General features: G+C 45.7%; 1 pseudogene; it reads right to left on the bottom strand.

The window, feature by feature from the left end:
* Positions 1-10,843: 10,843 nt before the first annotated feature.
* Positions 10,844-24,297, bottom strand: part of LOC139255633 (prolactin-releasing peptide receptor-like) — a 47,211-nt pseudogene continuing 33,757 nt past the window's right edge.

The following is a 24,297-nucleotide window of genomic DNA, read 5'->3' as shown; positions in this document are numbered from 1 at the left end:
GGAGATATTTCATAACTCTCAGCAAAGATATATTCCAGTGAGAAAGAAAGACTCTATGAGAAGGATGAACCATTCGTGGCTATCTAAAGTAGTAAAGGATGGTATCAAATTAGAAGAAAAGGCATACAATGTTCTGAAGATTAGTGGTAGACCAGAGGATTGGGAAATTTTTAGAAACCAGTAAAGAATGACTAAAAACATAATAAAGAGGGAGAAAATAGATTATGAGAGTAAACTAGGAAGAAATATAAAAACAGATAGTAAGAGTTTCTACAGTTATATAAAAAGGAAGAGAGTAGCTAAAGTAAACGTTGGTCCCTTAGAGGATGAGACTGGGGAATTAATAATGGGAAACAGGGAAATGGCAGAGACGTCGAACAAATATTTTGTGTCGGTCTTCATGGTAGAAGAAAAGCATCCCAATAATAATTGGTAATCAAGGGAGGGAGGAAATTAAAACAATCACTATCACTAGAGAAAAAGTACTAGGCAAACTAATGGGACTAAAGGCAGACAAGTTCCCTGGACCTGATGGCCTGCATCCTAGGTCTTAAAATAAGTGGCTGCAGAGATAGTGGATGCAATGGTTGTAATCTACCAGGCCCCAGTAGATTGGAAAACTGTAAATGTAACAGAAAGCAGGAAACTATAGATCAGTTATCCTAACATCTGTCATCGAGAAAATGCTGGAATCCATTATTAAGGAAGTAGCAGCAGGACATATAAAAAATCATAATACAATCAAGCAGAGTCAACATGATTTTATGAAAGGGAAATCGTGTTTGACAAATTTGCTCGAGTTTTTTGAGGATGTAATGAGCAGGGTGGATAAAGCGGAATCAGTAGATGTAGGGGCTGACTTTCATTGATGTCCCGCCCGCAGCCGCCAAGGTTCCACTGGAAATGGCCATTTTCTGGGCGATTCCTCTGGAACCACCCATCTCCTGTCAAGGATCTGCCTGGCAGAAGATTGGTGGGGAAGGGTTCTGCCCACGTCGCAGTGTCCTGCCTGGCCATGCCGGAAGTCAGATAATCGTCATTTTGATCACTTTTGCTGCACTCCCGCCGACCTGCGACCACCAGAAGGACCGCTCTGGAAAAGCAGGTCTGAGCTGGGCGGCAGTGGGTCAGCAATCGCACATCGAGTGGGAGGTAGCACTATTTCGGCATCAATCGGGAAAACGGGAAGGAGGGAGGGTGGGAGCAGTGTGAGCGGTGTCAATCGGGAGATCGGGAATAAGGCAGCACTATTTCGGCATCAATCAGGAGGGCAGGAAGGAGGGAGGGTGGGAGCAGTGTGAGAGGCATCAATCAGGAGGAAGGGAGGGAAGGAGACAGCAGTGAGAGCGGGAAGCAATCGCACATCGGGTGGGTGGGAAGGAGGGAGAGATGGAGTGCATTGGGGCAGCTCTGGCACATCAGCTGGGAGGGAGTGCTGGTGGCCATCACATCACGGCAGCCAGTCAGATTCTGCACCATATCAGTGGGACTGCTGGAAAGAAGTTAGTTCAATGTTGCATTAATTTCTTGCTGATGGTGATGTTTAAATTGGATGTGATAAAACCGACTGAAATGTGTGTAAGCTAATGGAAACTTTTTTCTTGCACCTTGTTGAAAGTCCTTCATTAAGAAGGCCAATGGCGAAGGGAAAATTATTATGAGTGATTGACCTGCTTTACATCCAAGCTGATTCATTAATTATCTCGCACAATGTAACTGATGACCATGTCATCTCAGGGGTGGCACTCCTCCATATTTGGCCTCGCAAAAAGAGGGTTGAAGTGCAAGCCTTAAGGTCTGCCCTGCAACTTGGTAAACTAGAGTAATTGAACTAGCCTTCGTGTATTCATGTTCGTCTGCGATGGCCTGATGACAGGACCCGATATACACTGCAGTCAGATGTGGATGGGAAGATATTCCTGATAAAGCAGATGACCTGAGGGACAGATGTGTGGTTGGCGCAATGCACCACAAATATGACGTTAAAATGACACATGCACAAACAGAGGGTCAACAATGTGAGTGTATTTACAAGTGCACAATGACAAACGTTACATAATATTATCACAAATACATATATTTACACGAGGAAGCAACACCTGCCCTTCTACCCGGCACCCTCACCTCTCTTCCCGTCCCCTTGCAGCTATGCCCGATTTCCTCTTCCGCCCCATGCCTACATGATGGAAGGGCCCTCTCCTGCCCCTCACTACCTCTGGTTCAGGAGGTTGTGCAGGAGGGCAGCGCGATGTGTGCGTAGACGTGTGCGTCACGGTGACAACGTAGGGCACGGGACTGAAGGCACCAGGATCTCCTGCTCCTCCACATCTGTGTGCCTTGAGAGTGTGGGGTCGGGGGTTTGCACCACATGTGCAGAAGCCATCTCCTGCCTTGTGGCCTCGATGCTTTCTGATGTGCGCTCCAACACTGTGAGGACAAGCTCCATCCTTTCATCTTGCTGCTGAGTGATTGTGGTGATGCTGGCTGCTATCCCAGCCATGGTCTGCTGCATCTCGCGACCGACCTCCACGCTGGTGGTTGAGAGTTGGATCACCTGGCTCAATAGAGTGAGCCATCCTGCATCCGCAGGTGATTGCTCGCTGCTGCTGGAAGGTGGGTTGCTTGAGCGGAGTCTGTTGGAAACCCCAGGAAATCTGAGCCTGATGCCGAGGTTCTGCAGACACTTAACTGGCTTGGCAGGGGGCTGATGTCAGGCGCTTACGCATCCTCCAGGTGAAGAGGCACAAATATGAGCCCTTCTCTCTCCTCGCTCTCCTCTTCTTCCTGGCCTTGGGTGGCAGAGGTGGGAGCGGTGGACATGGGTGATGTGGGCTAGGGGTGCAGGAAGGATCCGGTGTCTTTGGGTGTGGAGAACGTCGGGGTGGGAGATGCTGGGGTGTGATGGCTTCTGTGAAGGCCAGAGGTCAATGGTTTCTCTAGATATGTGGTGTCTGAGTCAGCATCTGCAAGTAGAAGACAAATTTTCAGTCTTTAAGTGTGTGGGGTGGGTGGGGATGTGGCTGTTCCATCTCACATTATGCCAGCAAGGAGTCCCATCCCTACATGTCCACACCATAATGGGCGACAAAGTATGCATTCAACTGCGAGTGCATTCACATTGCAAATACTTTCATACCATGACCATCGCTGACACCAGAGATGAATGTAGCCATACCCTGCGGTAGCACCGGATCTGCAGAAACGTTTGTGGTTGGAATGCGGCGATGCCCCACCAATGCCAACGCAAGCTCCTCCAGCCTGGTCAATTCCACCACATCTTCTGGGCCCCCTCCTTGCTGGCTTAATGTGAGATGGAACAGCTCACAACTCACTTTCATCACCACTATCCCACCTCCCTGCCGACCCCCGCCCTCCCTGCCGCCCCCCCCCCCCCCCACACACACACTTAAAGACTGAAATGTTGTCGCACACAGGCTTGCTTGTTTGGCTGCTTGTTTTCTCTGCACAAAGAAACGTTGCAGCCTTTAACCCCTTTGCTCATGCCCCCGACACACACATTGCACGCACAACCTTTCTGGCCTTGGACAAGAGGGACAGAATAAATTTGTGCTCACTTTAGCTGCCGCCACCAAATAATTCCACTGTTTGCAGCATTGGTCCCCATTCCGCTCCACATTGTCCATTGCACTGACTATCTGACCTATGTCCATCCAAAGATGTCAGTATTGGGCTGGTGGAGGCTTGCCACGCCCATCTCGGGTAAGTTCGCTGTACCTGCGCTACACCTCTGTCACCAGCTCCTCCAACTCCTGCTCATTGAACCACGGAATCTGGGCCTGGTTCTGGCAGTCTTCATGAATGCTTTCTGGCCACTCATCCTCTATGATGTAAGAGATGGCTGCTGAACAATTTGGTTATAAATTTTTCATACTGCCCCCTCTGCAACTCAGACTGGCCCCTCTCCAATACCACCTCTGTTCTCTAACCTCCAACTCTCTCCTCTCTCTCTCCTCTCTCTCTCCTCTCCTCTCTCCTTCATCTCGCTCCTCTCTCCTCTATCTCTCTTCTCTCTCTCCTCTCCTCTCTCTTTCTCCTCTCCTCTCTTATCTTATCTTCTCTGTATCTTTTCCTCTGCTCTCTTCTCATCTCTTCTCTGTCTCCTATCTCTCTCTCCTGTCTCTCTTCTCTTCTCTCCTCTCTTCTCCCTCGCAGGTGAAATTGAGTGGTGTCCTTTTATGGTTCTGAGCACTTACTCAATTAGCGTGCAAGGGCCACAAAAGAACTACAACATGCTACACAGAATTCAAATTTTTTTAAATGGCTAAATCCCACGCATGCACAGTGGCAACCCTCTGAAAAACCCTGAGTCATTCTGATGATGCGTGCCGCCGAGTCCCATTCCTGCCCACTGCCACTCCCACTGCTGCCCACGCAACGGCGACCAAAGTGGCTCCCGATGGGACCCAGCGGCAGCGGGTGCCAAAAATGGACCTCCTGCCCAGTGGCCGCCAAGAAATGGGCAGCTACCAAAGTCGGCCCCGTAATGTATTTGGTTTTCTGGAAGGCACGTCAAAGGTTACTGCACAAGATAAGAGCTCACAGGGTTGGGGGTAATATATTAACATGAGGATTGGCTAACTAACAGAAAACAGAGTTGGGATAAATGGGTCATGTTCAGGTTGGCAAACTGTAACAAGTGGGATGCCACAGAGATCAGTGCTGGGGCCTTAACTATTTACAATCTATATTGACTTGGATGAAGGGAGCCAAATGTGCTGATGATACAAAGATAGGTGGGAAAGTAAGTTGTGAGGAGATCACAAAGAATCTGCAAAGGGATATAGATGGGTTAAGTGAGTGGGCAAAAATTTGGCAGCTGGAGTATAATGTGGGAAAATGTGAGGTTATCCACTTTGGTAGGAAAAGCAAATTATTATTTAAATGCAGAGAGACTACAAAATGCTGCAGTACAGAGGGATCTGGGGATCCTCGTACGTGAAACTCAAAAAGTTAGCATGCAGGTACAGCAAGTCATTAGGAAGGCAAATGGAATGTTGGCCTTTATTACAAAGAGGATGGAGTATAAAAGTAAGGAAGTCTTGCTACAACTGTACAGGGCATTGGTGAGACCACACCTAGAGTATTGTATACAGTTTTGGTCTCCTTATTTCAGGAAGGATATACTGGCATTGGTGGCAGTTCAGAGAAGGTTCACTAAGTTGATTCCTGAAATGAAGGAGTTGTTTTATGAAGAAATGTTGAGCAGGTTGGGCCTCTACTCACTGGAGTTTAGAAGAATAAGTGGTGATCTTCTTGAAACATAATATTCCAAGGGGGCTCGACAGGGTAAATGCAGAGAGAATCTATAACTAGGACCCATAGTTTCAGAATAAGGGGTCGCCCATTTAAAACCGAGATGAGGAGGAATTTCTTCTCTCAGAGGGTCGTGATTCTTTGAAATTCTCTACCCCAGAGAGCTGCTGAGGCTGGGTCATTGAATATATTTAAGGTAGAAATAGACAGATTTTTGAACGACAAGGGAGTCAAGGGTTATGGGGAGCGGCCAGGAAAGTGGAGTTGAAGCCAAGATCAGATCAGCCATGATCTTATTAAAGGGCGAAGCAGGCTCGAGGGGCCAAATGGCCTACTCCTGCTCCTATTTCTTATGTTATTATGTTCTTATGTTCCCTTTACTAAACAGTCATTTAAAGAAACAGTGCAGATTATTGTGCATTCTTATAAACAGAAAATGTTTGAAATAGGCAGCAGGTCAGTCGGCATCTGTAAAGAGAAGACAGGCTTAAATCTTAGGAAAACCTCCTCTTCAGATTAAAAAATAATCCAGAATTTTATAATGGCAGGGAAAAGAAGGGTCCAGGGAGGAGACAACGTTTGCAGAGAGGAAATTGCAAACACATTTCCTGCTGTGTGTTTCCAACATTTTCTCTTTTGGTTTCAGATTTCTAGCATTTGCATATTTGTTCTTTCTATTCAAACTATATACCTTGCCCTTCAAATGCCACAGGGGTTCTACTGGATCTCAATGTAACTCTGGGAGGAGATCTGCAGGACACTTAGGAAAATGTTGTTAATGGCTAGCCACAGCTGTCTCCCTGGGGCTTCTGCCAGTATCCCGATGGTGTTACATCAAGAGGCTGGTAAAACTCCCAAAGAATTTCAGGTCTATTAGTTTAATTACACTTGTGCCATGGTATTTTTGCTCAGCCCTCATGTTTTATGCCAAGATTTGCTCCCACAAAAAGTGACCTAAGCTGATGCAATATATTCAGATCCTGTGCTTTCTTAATTATATATATTACTTGGTGGAATAACAGGAGGATAAGACCAGAGGCAACTGTAATTAAGACAGATAGGTTTGGCCTTGGTGGTTGCTGGATGCTCATAAAGACTTGAAGAAATTGTAGCGACTTACAGTTGAGAAAGTAAGAGATTTTCCATTGTCTAATCCAAGCTCAGCAAAGATTGCTACTTGGACATCCCCAAAGTAGCAGGCTCCAAGGAAAGTAACTGTGGATTTTCAATCTGCCATGCTCCATAAGGGAATAGTCTAAGGTTTACTATGGCTCAATGGTTAAATACAATGGATGTCACCATGGTCCAGGTCGCTGATTAGAGCGTGGGCAGATACAGCAGGTGCAGCGAGGTCAGGGCGCAGGAGCAGCGAGTGATGAAGGAGTGATGTAATCGGGGCCCAGGAGAGGCGTGAGTCGGGGGCCCAGAAGAGGCAAGGGCCCAGGGGCAGCATGGGCCAGCCCACACTGCGATATGTGTGCGCACTAGGTCCGTGCAGCAGAACTGGTCTCCAGTCATCTTGGCTAATCCTTGCCACTGGACCAAGACCCACTTCTGTCAAGCCCGTGTGGTGGCTGGTATGCAACGGCCACCACATGCTAAAAAAATCCACACACAGGCATCTTCCACCCTTCAACATGCAGTTCGGGACCTGGAATATTAGGTCCTTCATTGAAAGACCTGTGAACTCATCCCTTTTTGGCGTGGAAACAAGTCATCCTCGATACGAGGAACCGCCTATGATGACTCTACCTTACAGACCAAGATGGTCCCAGGTTCAATCCGCAGATTGTACTGATTTAGCAGAGCTCAGCTAGAGCAGTGGTCGCAGTGTTTCACTGTGTTTCAGCACTGCTGGGTAGGGAGAGCAAAACTCAGCTGGAGTTCTCACTTACGATTGCTCTACCAGTGGCTTATACTTGAAAGTGGACTAGGATATTATCAGGCTCAAGAGTTATTTCCCTAACCCACTGCCCATGGTCAACTAGGTTGCCAACATTTATTGCAAGAAAAAAGAGATAGGTAAAGAATATTAAACTATGTGGAAAAGTAGAGTAGGATAGGTAGAAGCAAGTATCATTAAAATTAAAGAAATAGAATAGAATGGGAGGGGAAATGCAGCAACGGCATAACAAGCTAACCAGATTTAAAATGCTCACATTTTCTAATTTTTAATTAAAATGGCATTTTGCATATTGATTTTAGTTGTATGGAATTAATGTGAAAGTACAAAGACTTTACCTGACATTTGACAAGTATTGTTACTGGAATATTAGTGTCAGTTTTCTTTCTTTCTGCATCGCAGTGCATGGCCTCAGTACTGAGAAAATCGGCTAGCCTTGGGAAGCACACATTTTCTTGGACCTGATAATAATCCAGGAATTAAAAATAGATGCTTGTCTATGCATGCAACTTCCGTTCTTGGACTTGTATCCCTGCCATCGCTGGGCCACACCTGCGAAACAAAATCTGGGCTCAGTAGTAAATAAAGTGCTTTCCTCAATGTGACCTCCAACAGAAAGAGAAGGGGTAGATTTTGACTTTGTGCAACAGTGTAAAGCAGATAATAACGAGTTAGCAGCCCGTTTTACAACACTCCTGTTGAAGTCAATGGAAATAAATATCAGCAGAGATGTAAAGCAGGCTGCCGATTTGCTAACACCCACTTTACACTATTGCGCAAAGCCAAGATCTACCCCAATTTTTTAAAATGGATGGTGCACCACAGAGACATTAAACAGATAGCCTTCAGCCTTCCATTCACTGTAATACCTCAGCAACTGTTGCATTACTCAGCCACTCTATCATGCCCATCTGTGATGTCCTTGTTCCCAGCAAAACCTTCACTGCCTCCACCAGTCATTTACCATCTTACATATCATTTACTATCTTTGCTTCTTCATGTACGAGCTCAGAATTGAGCATATCGGGTGCCAATTGGCACAGCATCCATCACATCTGGCTGGGCCAGGCCTCATTCTCCTTTTCCACAACTGACTCATACTCTAGTATCATTCTGGACAGCAAAGATAACTCTCAGCATCTTTTCTCCACTACTAACCCCCTCCTTCTCTCCTTTGTCCCTTCACCTTCACCTCTAACAACAAGAGTGAGGATCGATTGCCTTGTCACTAGGATAGAGACTATGCTGCTTTCCACCCTTCTCTTGTACACCAAGCCATTCATTCAGTGCTGCAGTACAGAGGGACCTGGTGGTCCTTGTGCAGCACACTCCTGACTTGTGCTTTGTAGATGATGGAAAGGCTTTGGGGAGTCAGGAGGTGAGACATTAGACACAGAATACCCAGCCTCTGACCTGCTCTTATAGCCACTGTATTTATGTGGCTGGTTCAGTTATGTTTCTGGTCAATTCTAGTCAATTTCCTCTGAACCTTCTTGACATCTTTCCTCAGATATAAAAAAAATTAACTGAATAGGGAGAGCTTGGAAATTCTTCATTGGCTCCACCTCTTTTAGCCTTGAACGGATCATATGATTCAGACTTAGTAGTGATCTCAAAGTTTGATATACATCATTGTCATTTTAAGGTTCCAGGGCACATGGCCATGATACACAACACTAGTTGCATGAGACACATACCCTGGAGATACAGCTCAGGGGGCTCAACCCAAAATACTCAGAGCCTGGGTGCACACCCTGAAGTACAAAATGCCAGGCCATACACCCTATAGGCAAAGTAGCACTGCAGGGGGAACACCCCAAGATACACAGCACCAACTTCAGTTTTGAGATGTGGAATTTCAGCTCTCAGGGGCACATATCCCAGGATACACAGTGCCACGGCACATGTTCAAATAAACACCACACCAACTGCAGGGCCCATACCCCATGATGAGTAATGCCAACTGCAACCTTGACATACAGAGTTCGAACTCCAAGGGGCACATTACAGCTGCCATTGGGTACTCAATGCCAGCTGCAAAGCATACACCACAAATTTACAGTGCCACAGCACACATTCAAATACACATTGCATCAATTGCTGAGCACACACCTCAAGATGCACAGTGGAGGGTGCAGAGGAAATTTGCTAGAATTGACCAGAGACTTAACTGGATCAGCCACATAAATACTGTGGCTACAAAAGCAGGTCAGAGGCTGGGTAGTCTGTGGCAAATGTCTCGAGGGAGCCAAGATACACACCATCAGCTGCAGGGGACACCCTGACATACACAGCCCCAGCTTGGGGCCTGCAGAGCTCTGGCATGGGGTGGCTGTGACCTCATAGTTGCATCATATTTTTAATATAGGAAATATAATGACATTCATTAACTGAACGTTATCTGCAGTAGGATCACGGAGTACGAAATCCATGGCAATTTTCCAACTAATATGAAAATACGAACACATGATGAAAATGTCATAATTTATTTATAATCGAACAAATCAAATGTTTTCCTTAAAGTACAAACCTGGGGTTACTGCTTAGAAAGTGAAACAAAGGCAATTGGACATTGCTTGGAAAAAATACATAAATACTTTTACTGTTTATAGTCACATCACTAAATACTGCACAGAAGGTTTTTCTATCGACCTAAGCAGTCTGCTCACTTTATTGAATAAAATATCACTTTCTTCATAATCTTAGGGGATAGGTTTTCAAAATGAGGTTCCCATTCCCTGGAGAGTCTGGGGGGTGGATCTTGGGTAGCGATGGCAGGCATCCCTCATAGAATCATAGTTATATAGAGCAGAAAGAGGCCATTTGACCCATTGTGTCTGTGTCGGCTCTTTGAAATAGTTATCCAATTAGAACACTCCCCTGCTCTTTTCCTATAGCCCTGCAATTTCTTTCCTCTTCAAGCATTTATTCAATTCCCCTTTGAAAATTACTACTGAATCTACTTCCACCACTCTTTCAGGCAATGCATTCCAGATAATAACAACTCGCTGCGTAAAAAAATCTCATATCCCCTTTGTTTCTTTTGCAAATTACCTTAAATCTATGTCCACTCTCCTGCCACTGGAAAGCATTTTCCCTAATTACTCTATTGAAACGCTTCATAAATTCTATCAGCAGATAGTTGTATCTGTTGAACTATTAGTACACTATTTCTGTTGCTGTACACTAACAACAACAACAAAATCATTTTCTGCAACTGTTTTCTTTGAGTAGATGGTCTTGTTTATTAGACATTTGGACAAGTGGGTCTTTGCCAGTGTGACCATATCTGCAGGGATTTCCCAAGTGTGTGCCAACATTTGGAGGGCACCCCCTCCACCCATAAGCTTGAAAGCCACTTCCCAGGGACAACTGCAGTCAGGAATGTGACATTGAGTGCTAAGTGGAGGAAGAGCATCCAGGAGGGCGCTAAGCACCTCAAGTCTCGTCACCGAGAGCATGCAGAAAACAAGCGCAGGCAAACCAGACTCCCCACCCACCCTTTCCTTCAACCGCTATCTGTCCCACCTGCGATTGGACAGATTGGACTGTACAGTCACCCGAGAACTCACTTTTAGAGTGGAAGCAAGTCTTCCTCGATTCCGAGGGACTGCCTATGATGATTGAGTCCATGGATCCCGATGGTTTGCCGTCAGAGCTATCTCCCTACACAACAACGCTCATTGTGACACTCTGGCATGCAGGAGCGACCTTCCGCCACCAGGTAAATATCTTTCTCAACTCCTGCCGAAAGCTGTCATGCAGCCAGGCGTAAATGAAGGGGTTGGAACAGGCAGAGCTCATGGCAAACCAGTGGCAGGAGAGCCGGACCAGATTGAAGTAGTTGTGTGTCTATGAGGCCCATGTCGATATCACACACGATGTTGAACACATGGAGAGGCAGCCAGCAGATCCCCGAAGACCAGGACCACCACCACCAGGAGGCGGAAGGTCCTCTTCCTTCTTGCCTTGTCCCAGTTGGCTTGAGTCTGGCTGAGCGAGTTTTTGAGTTTGGCCCAGATCTTCAGGTAGGAGAGCAGAAGGGGCAGGAGGGGCAGGAGTTAGGTGACCAGCACCAGGCAGGCGGTGTACGCTTGGCTCAATCGGTCGCCCTCCTCTGCCAGAACTCCTCGCAGGTGACCAGGCCAAGTGATAGATGTGAGCCAGGATGGGCACCATCAGGCCGATCCAGACCGAGAGCAGGAAGAGGACCAAGGAGCACATGGTGCTGTCCAACAGTCAGCCCCGGGGCTCCAAGATGTAAGCCAGAGTCAGGGGGATGCAGGCAGTGCACATCAAGGACATTCGAGGAGGTCAGGTCGCCGATCAGAAAGTTGGTGACATTGCGCATTTTCTGGACCCTGAGGATCAGGTAGACCAGAAGGGAGTTCCCGAGGGCCCCTATCGCCACCATAACCGAATACAATAGGAGGATCAGTGGCTTAAACTGTTGGATTCACTGCAGCTCTTCAAAGTACGCGGCAGTGTCCCTGGACCCTGGTCTCAGAATCCGCTTGGACGAGTTCAGGGCATCTCCCTGTGGTCCGGAATCCGAACCTCCGGCAGAATCGTTCATCACCGCTCCCTAGAACAAAGCACAAAGAGGTGGACTGTCACCCCAAGGTATAGGGTTGACAAGAGTAGCAAGGTAGACAGGACCAAGTAATACCAAGTAATGACAGATCTCATGCATATCGGGAGCGAAGACACCTGCAGGGCAAGATTTCCAATATTTAAGAATATCTTGCCCTGCAAATGTCCTTTAAAATCTTGCACCTGAAAAAGCAGGTGTATAGCTTACTTTTACAGGCGCAAGTGTTTAAAAATACACAGAAACATTTTTAAATAAAGTTATAAAAATACATTTTATTTTTTAAAATCCTCCCCACTACAGTAAGTTTATTTTAAGGTTTAATTAAAAAAACTTTTTAAAAAGTCAGGAAAATATTTTTTTTATAAGAACTTTAATTTACCTGAATGTTAAATGTGTCATTTATTTTCTATTTTGTATTGTGTTTTGGGTGTTTGGGGGGGGGAGTTCTCATTCATAGTAATACGAGTTCCGGTCTTACAGAACTCCTATTACTATGAATGAGAAAATATACTAACCTGATTGGCTGCTGTATCCAGCTCCCGGCCTGCGCACGTTCCCATGTGCACGCGCTGTGATGCAAAATCACCAGAGGCCTCAGGCTCAGAGGTTCGAACGGGCACAGCAGTAACAAGTAAGTGCGCATCTTTTTTCCCTATTTCATTTGTTTGCCCGCGGGAAGGCCTCAATCGGAATTTCAGGCCCTTTACCTGCTGCAGCTGGTGATGAGGATTTCACTTCAAGGATTAAACATGAAATGACAGCAGCAGCCTGTCAAAGTAGAAGATGCTGTGTTGGAATTGCTTCGTTGGAGTGCTCTGGGAACAGGGTAACTCTCTCCACCAAGCTCCTCCTACATATTGTATATGGGTATTAAGATCACTGGGTAGTGTGTGCACTGGTACAGTGCTGGTCCTGCTCTCCCGACCACACAATTGTGTTCGACCGAGTTTCTAAACCCCTGCAGCACCAATCGACCCACACACCGCGCACACCCAGTACTCACCGGCTAAAGGGTATGGCACAATATCATCCGAGTCCACTGTGAGGTTGCACTGCGGCATTGATTTCCATGCGAAAGTAAAGCTCACAGTGAGAATTTAAGAGTTTACTCAGACAAGGTTAACGATTTGAGGATTGAACGCAAGGGGCATTGATCGATGGAGTTTGGGAAGATTTATGTTAAATCCATGTTTAAAATTATTCCCCCCCACCCCCTAAATTGCAATTCTTCATGTCATCTAATATCGACTCTCTGTTCTGACAGGTTGGAAATGAAATGGTTCGAGACACATTCCCAACTGACTCTGACCAAGCCTTTAGACTGCTCTATGTGTGGGTAAAGCGCCCTCCCACAGTGAAATTGAGCAGCACAGCCCATAATATCCCTGGTTCAATCCCCAGTCTGTGCTGAGTTAGTTGACCTCAGCCAAGGTGTACCTTGGGATTGGGAGGGGGAGGGGGGTCTTACTTCTATTTCCAGTCTAGTGACCTCTGCTGGAATATACAGTGTGATAGGATTGGGGGAAGAGCCTCCATGGCTATATCGGTTCCTAATGTTCAGTTTCACACATAAAGCATGACCACTTGGGTCAGGTACCAGAGGGCTGTCAGCTTAAGTGAAACAAGATGTGAAGAGGAGAGAGATTAGGGATGAGAAGTGCCTGGTATTTGAGTATTTACTACAGGTATCTGGGACTGTGCTTTACTAGGTTATTCTGGCATATTATGTAAGACAGCACGACTCAGGACAGACTCTTGCAGACTACACCAGTTGGACAGCATCGTGCCAATTAATCATCACTTCCTGCCTTCTGTTTTCAGGTTAGCAGGCTAATTTTGCCTTTACTTCCAGATGTTTTTATTATCTTTCTTTTCTTAGATAATGACCTTGTAAAATGCCTTCTGTGTATAGTGTGTTATATCCACTGATTATTCCTCATCCACTAAGTTCATTCGAAGAGTTCCAATTGAGTTTATTAGATTTCCACTGTTGCAGAACGGGCGCGTATCCTCTGCCGACCTCTAAGATGCACCCCGACCCCTGCTGATTTTCCAGCCTTGGGAACGGTTTACATTCATTTGGGTCAGGAAAAAATGATCACATTTTCAAATTTGGCGTCATAGCATTTGCAGTCAATCAGCAGAAGTTATGGCCAGCATTGAATACGGCCATCCAAATGTGGGCAGGTAAGACACGTTAATGGTGGGGAAATGATATTGGATATATCTACCCTGTCATTGATGTCAAAGCAATGCTTCGCACCAGTGCATCTTGGCTTGCTAACTTAGGGGACGATATTTAAAAGTTAACCCCCCCCCCCCCCCCCCCGTCCCAAGAGAGTGCAATCGTGTGGGGGGCAATCAATTCACTCCTTTTGCCCAGGAATTATGACATAAAAAAAACATATATTCTACAGCCACAGACAGCGAATTCCCACCCTCCAATAAAAGAGCTCCCCGACACAGACAGGAATACCGCTGTAAGCGAGCCTGTCTGAATGACTTAAATAAGGCAACTCGACAAGTGTCAGCAACGCAACTCTGGGGCTGCTAGAATTCCCTTCCTGCTGAAGTTGGGAGAAAAACGGCACCTAAAAAGCTAATTTCCAAAAATCCACTTAACAGTAAGCAGAATTAGTGAACAAACTGGAAAATATTTACAATGCTGAAACATACAAGATTCTGAGAGGGATTGACAGGGTAGATGCAGAGAGTTGGTTTCCTCTGGATGAACTAGGCGGCACAGTCTCAGGGTAAAGGATAATGTAAGACAGAGATGAGGAGGGATTTCTTCCCTCAGAGGGTTGTGGATCTTTAGAATTTTCTACATCAAAGGGCTGTGGATGCTGAGTCTCTGAATATATTCAAGGCTGAGATAGATAGACTTTTGGAGTCTAGGGGAATCAAGGGATGTGGAGATCGGGTGGGAAAGTGGAGTTGAGGTAGAAGATCAGCAATGATCGGACTGAATGGTGGAGCAGGCTCGAGGGGCCGAGTGGCCTATTCCTGCACCTAATTCTTGTGTTTCTTGTGTTACTTGTAATGCAAAAAGTTGTGGAATATGGGAAGCAATGAATTTTTCATTTTATATATGATATGCAGAATGTTACCTTGCGGTCCTCACATATAGAATACATTTTACTGATGGTACATGTTCTGCACTTATATGAATAGTAATGGCTGCTTTTGGTATAAGTACTCAGTTATTGACTTCATTTTTAGATAGTTAGAGAAAGGCATCAGATCACAGAACCTTTTCTTCCCCACTATTTATTGCTGTCACTGAAGTGATGATACAGGTGCAGCGTCCCGAATCTGGAACCCTCGGGACCGAGGCTGTTCCGGATTTTGCATTTTGCTGGATTTTGGAACGTCTTTCTGACATCACGAATCTGGAAACACCCGAGCCCCAGGTTCAGGCATTTCCCGATTTCAGAACGGCAGAAAGGGGGGTGGGGAGAGGGGGGGGGGTTGCTCGTCGATGAGCTGTTCGGGTCGCCGGTGGGGCCCCGCCGTCGTGGAGATGTTCGCGCGGGGGCCCCAGCGCCGAGATGTTCGGGGGCCCCGCCGCCGAGGACCTGATCGGGCAGGGCCCCGTCGCCATGGAGGAGTTCCTTGTCTGGCCCGAGGTAGGTGGGGTCGGGCAGCCGAGGTAAAGGGGAGGGAGGGGGGCCGGGGCGAGGTCGGGCCAGGGCGAGGTCGGGCTCCGCGAATTCGGGGTGGGCGAAGTCGGTTCGCCGAGGCGGGGGCAGTCCGGATATCAGAACCTTTTCCGGTTTCCGGACAACCCCGCCACGGATCGGCACGGTGTCCAGATTCTGGAACATTCTGGATTCCGGAACTCTGGATTTTGGAGGTAGAACCTGTATTTGGAAATTGTCCTGCTCATTAAGCTTAACAATGTCCCTTCTCGATTTGATGATGCAGCTCTGTCAAGCTGCACTAACTCATCATGGGTTAATAAAGGGTTACCTTAATAAAGCTTTAACAATTTAAAAAAAAAAATGTTTAATACTTTTTTTTACTCATTGTTGCTAATGTTTCGTAATCCATTTTTGGAGAGAGTGGATTGCTCGGAGTAGAGGTGAAATGGAGGGAGGCCACTCGTACTTGCTAAGAGCAATACACACATCTACTTTTTTAATACTTTTTTATCAGAGGGAAATATGGCCTTCTGTGCGAAATATTCTTGTGTAAAGAAAACGAAACCACAAAAAGATTTGTAAGCTAAAAATTTCACACAGAACTAAGCTGTAATCTTTTGATTTTCATGAGGGAAAAGTTCATTCATTATATTACTGTAAAATCTGTGAGATAAAGGAACTGGGTTAAGGAAAATAGGGTCCGCGCGTTACAATGCAGCAGTTAGCAGGCATCCCATAGTGTATTCGTCAGCAATCAAAGATTGGGTGCCATTTATTTTTTCAACAAGATTTGATTCTTAAAAATGGACACAATTCCTGCCGTGAAAACCGACATTTTATTATCCTTTGTACCATACAGAAATTATGTTATAGTTCACTAAATCAGTCTTTTAAAAAGCAAGTGAATAGAAATGTATTCCACTAACTAGCACTAACAAGCAGACAAATCAATCTATTGGTGCCTGAACATCTATTATTTTTTTGGTGGGAGAGAGTTTGGGGAAGAAGGCAATTTGGAAATGGAGAAATGATGGGTGAATGTTGTGACTTGTGCCATTTAATGCATTTGTTCCTTTATTGGCCAGAATTTTCCTTACCTTGGCGGTGTGCCCAGTGTCGGTGTCGGGTCCCGACCCCGCTACTGGCTCCATCCCACTGTAGTGTCAGCTGTGGCTCAGTGGGTAGCACTCTCACCTTTGAATCAGAAGGTTGTGGGTTTAAGACCCACTCCAGGAACTTGAGCATATAAATCTAGGCAGATACTTTAGTGCAGTGCTGAGGGAATGCTGTATTGTCAGAGGTGCTGTCTTTTGAATGTGACTTTAAATCGAGGCCCTGTCTGCCCCTCAGGTACTCCTTTGAAGAAGAGCAGGAGAGATTTCCCTGATGTCCTGGCCAATATTTATCCCTTAATCAACATCACTAACCAACATATTATCTAGTCATTATCACATTGCTGTTAGTGGGAGTTTGCTGTGTGTAAGTTGGCTGCTGCGTTTCCCACATTGCAGCAGTGACTACACTTCAAAAAGTACTTAATTGGCTGTAAAGTGCTTTGAGACATCCAGTGGTCATGAAAGGCGCTATATAAATGCAGCACTTTCTTTTTACAAAATTAACTTACCTTAATGGGGCCTATTAAGCCCGCCCAGTGCGTAACAATGAGATGGATCGGGTCTGATGATGTCATTCTTGATGCATTTTAAGCCGGGATCCTTAAAGGGACCCTGGCTACATTAAATTTTAAGTTTAATCTAACATAGTAGGTATTGAATCTTTACTGTACAATAATATAATAAAAGTTATATATGAGTGACAAAGAAATATTTAAATATGATCATTAAGTAACATGACTCCATTTACAAATACGATCAAGAACATACTTTTAAAAGTACATTAATTGGGAAGTTATTGGTGCTTCCATCATAAAGCTATAGACTTTTGTATCAATAACTGATACAAATAAAGGATGTGTGTGTATAGGTAATATATAAAATTAAGCAGATTTAAAATATAATTGTAAAGGAGTGAATTCAAAATCTTATGCAAGTGCAGTGGAAGAGCTGCGGAATCCCCGACAAACAGTGTACGTGGTGCTTACAATGTGTTTCTGGGATTTCTGCAGCCCTTCCATTGGAATTAACAATGGACAAGTGAGTGAACCTCCGCAGAAATGCACCCTAAAGTTTCAGATTGAAAAATTAAATTCGTCATATTCAGGAACTGTAAGAAAATTGAACCAGTGGAATGAGTGATGAGAATACAATTGTTACAGTTGATGACTTGATTTAATGTGTAACTGGAAAATCACAGTATACTGTGTGAAAAACCTGACCAGAAGCAACACAAAAATTTATTTCAATAGTATATGTCATTTTTTATAGTAATTCACTGCAATTACTCTTGAGCTGGAAGGCAACTGTTTAGAATGGCCAGTGAAAAATTAACATTTACCAGTATCTTTTCAAGCAGAACAGAATCTCCATCAATTGGTTAGCTGATGTAATCAACACGTTTTTATGTTGATTTGTTTTTCATGCTGTCAAGTAATCAGCTGGAGCAACAGCCATGGAACTCAGTAGAGGGGAAAAGACTCTTAAGTGCCTGTAAACTACCTCATAATGATTTCAATTGTGTTCCCCGCTGCTGCCGGTCGGGTCGGCTCCGTGATGACAGATGCGCCTGTGGGAAAGATGCGTGGGAGCAAGTTGACAGCGGGTTCCCGACCCACTGTGAAAAGTAACAACTTTCCCACCTGACTTGCCACCGATTGCGGCCGCTACCACCCCGGAAAATGTGTTGGACCCAGAGTTTAAAAAGCATACAGAAGGATTTAGTATGAGTATGGGAAGAGTTTGTGTGGGAACGATACTGCTTGGAAAACATATCCCTTTATCCCCACACTTGGCCTAGTTTTAGACTTGGCCACTGCATAGGGTAAAGATGTAATTTACTGGCTTTATGCTCCCAACAGGGAGCCTTGCCCACTGGGGCATATATTGGAAAATCGGACATGCCCAGTGCTTGATTTGCTATCAATTTAAATGGCAGAAAATCATGTTCAGCACACATCTGAATTTCTGATATACAAAATAACCATGACTACTCTTCAAAAAATAATTCATGGGCTGTAAAAGTGCTTTGGAGAGTCCTGAGGATGTGAAAGATGCTATATAAATGCAATTTATTTATTTCTCTCTTTCTCTCTTTCTTTCCTTCTCATACGATTTGGATATTCGTCGATTGAAAAATTCCCTATTTATGATTCCGATGGGATTCAGGGATTATAGCATGTCTATCAATATGTATGTAATTCATAGCTGCTACTATCTTTACAGCTACTAGCAATTCAGGGAACAGTACAGATTGAGGTTGTAAATTATTTTACAATTCTGCACATAGGGCAGCAACATTTTATCTGCATAACCTAATTCTTTTTTAACAAAAAACAAGTAATTAATCCCTGAGCAAAAGCTCAAAATAATTTATGTGAATTTCAAAATTCTGTTGTGAGAATACTCTTCCACCTGATTTCTGCTTTGTTCTTCAGCATTAACAAAATGGACCAATGATACCTGCAAATTTATTTCTGCTAACACAGACCGTGCTTCTGTGGATAATTTTATAATGCTTCTTGATAAATCAATTTGGACTAAATATTATTGTTTTTCAATATTGGCATCTGCTATTGATAAGTGCAAATGGGTATTTTTCCAACTATTCCACCCTCTCGTTAATTCTTAATATATTTGAAGGCATGCATTACTAGCAGTAATGAGCTCTGACCAGAAGTACTGAACTACATCCTTATGCACTACAGGATAAAAGTGCTGTTAAACCCTCTCCACCGTGGTCATGTATGTGAATATTAAAGCAGCTCCAGACCATTACAATGGAGCTTGATTAGGAGCCCAATAACACAAGGTGTTACTAATAGTTTGCTTTCTTGAAAGCAGAGATGATTGCAACTACTGTGCATTGCAAAGCTATTTTTACATTTCTGAGAATTCCTGTTGGGTTGATATGGATACATTTACTGCTGTAACTTCCAGGCATTAGGGATTGTGACATCAAAACCATCGATCATATATGATTGTTCGGATATGAGTGGGTGTGGCATCTATTGACTTTACAGCTCGCAATGGTTTAAACTTTACTCACATCGCTTCACTTCAGGGTCTGCAGATGCTTGTGCGCTGTCCGGGTGTTGCTTCCCCACGATGGTTATGATAGATGGTTTTAATGTCACAATCCCTGTTGCCTGGAAGTTACAGCAGTAAATGTATCCATATCAACCCAACAGGACTTCTCAGAAATGTAAAAATAGCTTTGCAATGTACAGTAGTTGCAATCATCTCTGCTTTCAAGAAAGCAAAGTATTAGTAACAACTTGTGTTACTGGAGCTGGTCACCAATGCCTAAGTCCTCCTGGACAACTGTACCATCTCTCTGCTCTCATGTCACACTCGTGGACCAGACCTGCCGCGTCCACGAAACCTCCACGGGGTCGGCGCCGTCCTGGGGACAAATGGGGTGCCCTGTGGTGAGGTTCTTGTAGCCGGTACCTCCAGAGTGGAGGCGGGAATGACTGGAGGACCACTAGATGGCCTGGGGTGGAATGGCTTCTGGAGCGTGGTGATGCAGGTTCCGCGAAATCCGCGCTCTCATCCGTAGAGAACAGACCCAGCGGATTGACGGGCGAGAATCGGAGCTCCTCAGCAGATGTAGGATCGTCCGGAGAGTCGGGTCCCGCGCCCCCATCTCCTGGCCTCTGTGGTCTTGCCTGGGGCCACGCTGCTGGTTGAGAGGCGAAACACAAATGAGGTTATTAGAGGAGAAGGGGGTGCAAGGGTCTCAAGGTGAGTCCAGCGCAACACATAGCATATGCACGACAAAAGCACCACCGCTCTCAAAATCATCACAGACATCACATTTCATGACCATCAACATATTTGCATTGCAATGATTTTCATTCGGCCAGCATTATTTCTATGACACTTTTAGAAATCATCTATCATATATGATTGTTCGGATATGAGTGGGTGTGGCATCGATTGACTTTACATCACGCAATGGTGTAAACTTTACTCACGTGGCATCACTTCAGGGTCTGCAGATGATTGCGTGCTGTCCGGGTGTGCTTCTCCACGAGTGCGAGCACCCGCTCCTCCATCTCTGTGATGTCACTGGGGACTGGTGGCCCCCCACCCATTCGTCTCTGCATGGACCTCATCGTCGATAGCTTCTTCTGTAAAAGGTGACAGGATGACATGGCATGAGATCATTGCGTGATATCATTGCTAGGTACTGTCACAGAGACTGATACAACACATAACCGACAGATGTAATCATGATTATTATGATAATTATCGTTCTTTACCTAAAGACATGCACCGTAACCACAGGTTTTGACTACAATATTCCCGATAAAAGTGAAAGACCTCACATCTTCTGAGAGTCAATCATGACTGTTACAAATCAAATTATATAAATACATAAATACATGTAAATAAATGTAATACTCTTGCGGATCCCACAAGGTCGTCCATCGTTTGTGGCATTGGTTGCCCTCACGCACTTCGTTGGTCGCCGACGAGACTACCTCTGCTATCTCGGCCCATATCTTCTGGTAGGCCTTTGGGGTGGGCTTCCTACGCCCTCCCTGTGTTAAATCACCCCAGCGTGACTTGACCTCCTGCAGGAGGGAGGCATTTGCCTCGTCCGAGAACCTCCTCACTCTTTTGTGCCCTCCAATGTGCTCCTCTCCCACCTCACTGCTCTCACCAGCATCAGTCTCCACAGCGTGCTGTGTCGCCTCCTCCTCTCCCCCCATTATAGGCCAAATTCGGGCAAATATCTGGCTGGTAACAGCTAATTTTTGTTTCCCTATTTGCTCTAAAGCTCTAAACTCTCCCTCCTTCCTCCCAAAGCAGCCACACCACACCCACACACGCCTTCAGTCCCTCTCAGCTCCCTCTCTCTCTGTCTCCTCTTCTGCGCATGTCATTGTTATGTATGGAGAAAGAGCCAGACAGAACACTGTGAGATCAAGGTAAAGTGTGACGTTAGTCTTTTATTGCAGGTCTCCAGAGTGCCTCTCCAAGCTGTGAGGCCTCCTTAAATACCTGTGCTCCCAAGGGATTATGGGATCCCTTGGGACTCCAGGGGATGAGCCCTCTGGTGGCTGTACAGAGTAATTACAAGTCCACATATATAACAACAGCCCCCGTCCCTGTCGTCCCCGTCCCCCAAAATCAATAGTGTAACTATTTACAATGTGAGTCGATCTGGGGACCTTCTTGCCCTGGTTGATCATCTCGGTGTGAAAGCTGGTACTGTTGAATCATTTGTTGGGCCCTCGCTGGGCTGCTGTGCAGCTGGCCTTGCTGGGCTGCCTGGTGTGTTGGGTCCTGCTGAGCTGCTGTGGATGATGGGTTCTGCTTCGTGGTCAATCGTGGTGCCGGTTGCCACTGGTGTGTATGTTGGGGGATTAATTTTGTGCGAACTGGAGTTAAGACTGGCCTTGAGACCTTGTTGCACCACAATCTTTCGAAAGTCTTTTTGCCCATGATGGATTGGCTCGCGCCCGTGTCCGGCTCCATTGACACCGGGAGTCCATTTAGTTCAACATTCAGCATTATCGGGGGACAATTCATGGTGAATGTGTGCACCCCATGTACCACTGCCTCCGCGGTCTGAGGCTCTGGTTCGTCGTGATCTTCCATGGATCTGTCCTCCTCTGCAACATGGTGGTTTGCAGGTTTAACAGGATTTGCAGCTTGTCTGCACACTTGTTGGAGGTGTCCCATTATTCCACAGCACTTGCAAATGTTACCTTTCAATCGGCATGAATGGAAACGATGATCACCCCCGCAGCGCCAACAAGGTGTTAATGGCCTTGATGGTGGACTTTGAGACATCTGTGGATGTGCAGCTGCAGGTATGTGTGACCTGCCCTATACATTATGATTCGAAAACAACATCACTTTGTTCACAGTACTTGTAGCAGCACTTGTGTGCTGGGAGATTTGCTTCGTATTGTCACTGGTGGCAATGAATGCCTGGGCTATCGCTATGGTCTCTACAGTCAAAAGTTTGCAAAGTATGGTTTCGTGGCCAATGCCGAGTACGAAAAAGTCTCTGAGCATGTGCTCCATATGTCCTTCAAATTTGCAATGTCCTGCAAGTCGTCTTAACTCGGCAACATAACTCACCACTTCCTAGCCTTCAGACCTTTTGTAAGTGTAGAACCAGAACCTTGCCATCAGAACGCTTTCCTTCAGGTTCAAATGCTCTCGGACCCGTGTGCACAAATCATCATACAATTTCTCCGTGGGTTTCACTGGAGTGAGCAGATTCTTCATGAGGCCATACGTTGGTGCCCCACAGATGATGAGGAGGATCGCCCTTCATTTGGCAGCGCTCTCTTCCCACCTAGCTCGTTGGCTACAAAGTATTGGTTGAGTCGCTCCACAAAAGTTTGCCAATCATCTCCCTCCGAGAATTTCTCCAGGATGCCCACTGTTCTCTGCATCTTTGGGTTCGCTATCTGTATCTCGTCGCCAGTTGTTATGTATGGAGAAAGAGTCAGACTGAACACTGTGAGCTCAAATAAAGTGTAACCTTATTCTTTTATTGCAGGTTTCCAGAGTGCCTCTCCAAGCTGTGAAGCCTCCTTAAATACCTGTGCTCCCAAGGGATTATGGGATCCCTTGGAATGCCAGGGGATGAGCCCTTTGGTGGCTGTACAGAGTAAATACAAGTTTACATATATAACAACTTTCTGTACCCAGGGAGGGGTGAGGGAACTGTGACCAGCTTGGTAAGGAACAGCTCCTATAAGCTGTTGGCCCCAAGACAATGCAGGATGGATGCCACACGCTTCCCCTGGAACCAGGACTGACAGTCTGTTCCGATGTCTTCAAACACAGTGCCACAAGATGTGTGTAGCTCTCCTGATGCTCAGCGAGCTTCTCTAGTCAGCCACTGGAAGGTCCCAGGTTAACGATACATGCTGTGATGAACTAATAGAGGTAATGGTTGAGTTAAGGAGGTGGGGAGGGGGGAGAAATCTCTTGGTGTTCCCTTGCCTGATAGCTGATCAAGTGATCCCTGCAGGATGCAACCCTCTCCCCCCCCCGCACACTGTCAAGGGAAGCCCGTGCCCATGTAACTATTGCCAGAAAGCCATCTACACCGATGGAACGGACAAGATAATGTCAGCTGTAGCTCAGTGGGTAGCGCCTTCGTCTCTGAGTGACGAGGTTGTGGGTTCAAGTCCCACTCCAGGCACTTGAGGGGATAAATCTATGCCGACACTGCAGTCAGTACTGAGGGAGCGCTGCACTGTCGGAGGTGCCGTCTTCTGGATGAGACTTTAAACAGAGACCCCATCTGCTCACTCAGCTGGATGTAAAATATCCCATGACACTATTTTGAAGACGAGCTGGGGAGTTATCCCCGGTGTCCTGGCCATATTTATCCCTCAATCAACATAACAAAAACAGATGATCTGGTCATTATCACGTTGTTGTTTGTGGGAGCTTGCTGTGCGCAAATTGGCTGTACAGAGTAAATACAAGTTCACATATATAACAATCATGATGACCCTTGACCGCGGGAATCGAGCATTGCCATGCCATTGCTAAGGACGTCAACACTTTACGGCAGAAGATCAGAGAGATTTAACGCTAACGCCCATTTCATATCGCTCACGATAACGCCCAATTTAAAAAATGGAGACCAGGAACTTTGAGAATGGGTGACAAGCTGACGATCTGAAAACCCATTTTTACCGCCCATGCCGGAAATAGCGCCCATTTTTGGGTGATCTGCACAAAAGTGTAAAATCTAGCCCATGGACTTATTTTGCCATCTTAACA

The sequence above is a fragment of the Pristiophorus japonicus genome, chromosome 3 (genome assembly GCF_044704955.1).
Source record: "Pristiophorus japonicus isolate sPriJap1 chromosome 3, sPriJap1.hap1, whole genome shotgun sequence".
Taxonomy (NCBI): Eukaryota; Metazoa; Chordata; class Chondrichthyes; family Pristiophoridae; genus Pristiophorus; species Pristiophorus japonicus.
The sequence above is the reverse complement of the archived record's forward strand: the minus strand, read 5'-3'. Positions and strand labels throughout refer to the sequence as shown.